At 34.8% G+C, this 4,719-nt stretch overlaps 1 protein-coding gene across 3 annotated transcripts in view; it reads left to right on the forward strand.

Annotated features, from left to right (window-relative positions):
• ninj2 (ninjurin 2) overlaps nt 1–4,719 on the forward strand; it is a 45,011-nt gene that overhangs the window by 4,703 nt on the left and 35,589 nt on the right. The window lies entirely within an intron of this gene.

Consider the following 4,719-nt stretch of genomic DNA (forward strand, 5'->3'; position numbering starts at 1 on the left):
GTTCAACTTTTTTTATTTTGCATTAGCAGATATTTATAATTAACTATTACTATAACAACACTAAATAGCAAAAAATAATAGAGAGAAGAAGATATTTTGTTTGGCAAAATAAAGTTGAAAATGTGAATATATTAAATGTATTATGATTTGAGCTTTATGCAAAGACTTTACAGAACATCTTCTATTTTTCTTTTATTAGTAACTGTAAGTCTCTTGAAGAGCATCAAAATTAAAATATTTTCCTGAATTAATGACAGAACAATACCCTCCTTGCATGTATCAGAAATATAATTCTAAAAGCTGTAAAGAGAGAAAACCAAAATACAAAAAATTGGTATATTCTGTAGCATGTTTCGGCTATGGAGCTTTCTTCGGGTGTTCCTTTGCAGCCTACACATGCTGATGCAGCTACCTACTTAAACTATATAGTATATATATATATGTAAATTTGATTAATTTATCAAAATTTATGAATGCACAATTTGATCATGATTTTAACTATACTTCTACATAATTAGCAAGGTCCTGAAACAGGAAAATCAGAATTTTCTCTGGAGGTCTTTTAGAATTTGTCTAGAAAGTTTTACCTGGAGCAAAGTAAAGGGCAAAAAACAAGGTCAGGCAAGTTATTAAAAATGATAACAGCACCATTGCCTGTCTCTTCAGATCTCAGAAGTTAAGAAATAGCAGGACTGGTCTGCTCTGAATAGGAATAGGAGACCCTTAAGTAAGACACTGTATAACTAGACCTATTTACAATGACTATCTAGGAGCCCTCAATGCATCTAGTAAAGACGATTCATGACAGAGTAGAAGGACGATATTTCGTCTCATTTCTATATATTCAAATGTGGGTTCTAATCTAACAACCTGTGTCATGAAATCCTTTTTCTCTTGTAAATATGATTCCAGAGGTGTAGAATGAGTGTTGTCTTGTGCTTTGATAGTGATAGAACAGTAAAGTAGCACCAGTCACGTTCTTGATGCATCAAATGTTTTTACTGTTTTGCTTTTTACAGTGTTTTTACTTCTAAAAATTCAACTATTCTCAGGTCTAATAATACTATTCGAACTGGACTTGAAAAGAAAAAGACATTTTAATCTCTTGCATATCTTTAATGGCATTTCCAATAAAGTACTATGGTTCTTAAGACGCTTTTGTTTTCAATGCACTTTGAATACTATTCTAAGTATTAGCTATGAAATGAACTATATGACTCATCAAAAACAGTTTAACTTTAACAAACTGAAAACAAATTCGACATTTGTACAAAGTATCTAAGCACTTGATGTAAGAACACTTGTTCTCAGAAACAATTTAACAGGTTGTGTTAAGTGGAGAAAATCTCCAGGTATGAAGAGATAGTAATTAATAGACAGTTACTTCTTATCTCAAGTCTAAAATGCTGAGTATAAAGAGAAAAGAAAAGCTAATTTTTTGTTTATTTGGAATATTTTGTTTCAGCTTTTTATAACTTATGAATGTCATAATGGTGAGACAGTTAGTGCTTCTGCCTCACAGCTTTTGGGACCTTAATTTGATCTTCGCTTGTAGTACCTTTGAGGTTGAGTATTGATGTCTGCAAAGGTCTTGTCCAGTTCCCTCTTACAATCAAAAGAAATGTGGTAAATGGCACCTCTAATTTACCTATGTATGTATAATAATGACTGTTTAAATGGCATACAATGCACAGTGATTGGTCCCATCCAGGCTGTAGCCCTGACTGTTGCCTTTTGCCTGCAGGAATAGGCTATGGCTCATTTTAGCTAAGGATAAATGGATATGCAAAATACCTTCAGGCCTCACTAACTAAACTATAATTCAGACATGGTGTCTGACACCTGTAAATTATGCAACGGGTGTGGTAAGTTTTCTACTTATTGTGAAACCATTTTTTCAATAAAATAATGTAACTATTTCTCTTTCTGATTCAATCTTGGAAACTAGAGAAGACCTTCTTGGAAAAATATAATTTTACACCTTATGATTGCAAAATCTAAATAAATCAACTTTAGGTGAACCGTGGTGAGGGTTCTTGGCCTCGTAACTGGAAGACTGTAGTTTCTCAGGTTGGATACTGCTATTGTACTCTTAAGAAAGGTACTTCATCAGAAATTTTCTAGTAAACTATCAACCCATAGCTGGGTACAAATGTACATTGCTTAGGATAACAGCAAGAGCAAAATAAATACGTAAAAATTAATAATAAGTAATTAGTAACTTTACAAGCATTTTGTATAACCACATCTTTAGTATAGATCATGTGCAAAGACTTAATGTAGATGAGTCCATTTTCTAAAAAAATTAACAGATCAACTGTTGTATACAAATTTATATACAGAATCAAAATCCCTGCTAGTCTGTTCTCAAGACCTAATGTCAAGGAAAGTTCTATCCGGACCCTATGCAGATGACACAATCAAGGTAGAGTGAGGAAACACTGGAAAAAGGCATGCAGGATACAGGAATGAAAACAAGGGGGCGTGTCCATGGAGTGCTGATGGTCGGGGGAGGTGTGGCAGAGGCAAACGAGATTTAAATGTTGTGTTATAGCATTAAAAAAATATTTTTGCAGCAACTGGTAAGTAGTGGGGAGACAAATTGACATTTTTCCATAATAAAAGTACCACGATATTTTTGTGATTAAAAAACTTTATCAGTAAAGCATGAAAGAAATGCTTTGAAGTATGTGGAGAAATAAAAACATGGGGAAACAATCCCTTGTTTCATTCAACAGGTAATGCAAACTGCAGTACCACATAATAATGTTTCTATGTGGGAAAATGTTGTGTTTCCAGGCCACTTCATTATCACCTTAATTCAGTTTACAACCTATTTCATTGTCATCATAATTTATTCTTAACTCTGTTCAACCTCTAGCACTATTAAATATCTTTTAATGCAGTCATGGCTTAGTTTTGTCTCAGTTCATTTCTTTCTTAGCTTAGTTCAAGTTGTGGACCAATTCATTGTAAGCCAAATGCAACATCTTGTTCAAATCAAGCTATATAATTTAATTACATCAACATCAAAGACATTCCTGCCCAGAGGTGGTACTTGATATGACTCACACAAGCATAATTTTGTGGCACGTATAATGATATATTATTCATTACTATCAGATCTCTGACAAACCACAATGTGACCAGGTGATGCATTTTCATTTGTTAAAGCTTCCTAATAAGGAAAAAAAGTATAAAAATGTAAGGCAAGGAGTTCCAAAGAAACTAACAATACCAGCAATGTTTAGTGAAATGGAGAAGGCTTAAGTATGTTTGAAAGTGGAGGGTGTGTTAACAAGTGAGGCGCTCTGATTGGATGAAGGGATAGATTGGCGAAGTTTGCGGGGATTGTCTCTGACTGGTGCTTGATTGGGGTGAGATTGTTTGTGTGGAGGATTTTGATTAGCAGCAAGTGTGACAATTTGTCTGCATTAGAGACACAAAGAGCACTGAGCGTCATTCAGCATCTTCACACAAGGACTAGAAAATCTATGGTCAGCCCTGTATCTTTCACCAACAAGAGACTGCTGGCACTGATTCAGTCCATAGTTATGTTCAGTAGCTTAGTGTTACAGAGGGGCATCAGGCTTGCCCCAGTGCAGGACAGACCAAAACTGTTTGTAGTCATTTATTGAGAGTTTGTGGAGCCTGGTTATAATAAATACAATATTATTTAATTTTATTACATAGCACCTTTCAAAGTGGCTTCTCAGAGTGCTTTGTAGAACAACAGCAAAAAAACATTGAGAGGAGATAGTATATGAGCGTACAGAATACAGTAGAAAAGCCTAGGGGCATAGAGAACCAGTTAGATAAAAGCCCTTCTAAAAAAAAGAAGGGTTTCAGTTTAGATTTGAAGGAGCTCAGGGAAGCGGACTCTCTGATATCTTTAGGGACAGAGTTCCAGAGCTTTGGGGCATAACAGGAGAATGCCCTATCACCTGTAGAGCAAAGATGGACCTGGGTGACCGACAGGTGACCAGAGTGGAGGTTACGAGGTGGGGAGTAGAATGATAGTAACTCAGAAAGGTACTGAGGTGCCAAGCCATGCAGAGCCTAGTAGGTGAGCATTAGGATTTTGAAACTGACACAAAACCTGACAGGAATCCAGTGCAAGGACTTCAGGATAGGAGTAACGTGAACTCTTGTATTAGACCTTGTCAGGATCCTGACTGACAAATTCTGGACATACTGTAGCTTGTTCAATTTGTATTTAGATACCCCAGTGAGGAGGCTATTACAGTAGTCAATACAAGAAAAAAAAGTGTGCTTACTTCTAAAACTAAATAAAAAGATTTAGCAGCAACATCACACGTAGTTGCAATATTTCTGAGGTGGAAGAATGATGTTTTGACAATATGTTGCACAAACAATATTTTTGAAAATTAAAAACGGCGACTGTCTTTATTCCCCAGGAAAAAAATAGGTGGACAGCAAACTGAGTGCAGAGGTAATGAGAAAATCATGTCACTGGATATATGGAATTAGCCACTGAGCCAGTTATAAAAATTTGAAAAAAAGGTTTTATTTCTTCGTTACTTCAAACAAATAATGTAATAATACAGAATATTATTACAGTAGAGTACATATTTCCTTGCTTTTATAAAAGAAAAGTGTTAAGACCAATAACTATATCTTTGTTGCAGTTTTAAGGATTCTTTTTTTAAAGTTTAAGAGAAAATGTCAGTAATTCTTACTGAATAGTTTATATTTTAT

The sequence above is a fragment of the Lepisosteus oculatus genome, chromosome 7 (genome assembly GCF_040954835.1).
Source record: "Lepisosteus oculatus isolate fLepOcu1 chromosome 7, fLepOcu1.hap2, whole genome shotgun sequence".
Taxonomy (NCBI): domain Eukaryota; kingdom Metazoa; phylum Chordata; class Actinopteri; order Semionotiformes; family Lepisosteidae; genus Lepisosteus; species Lepisosteus oculatus.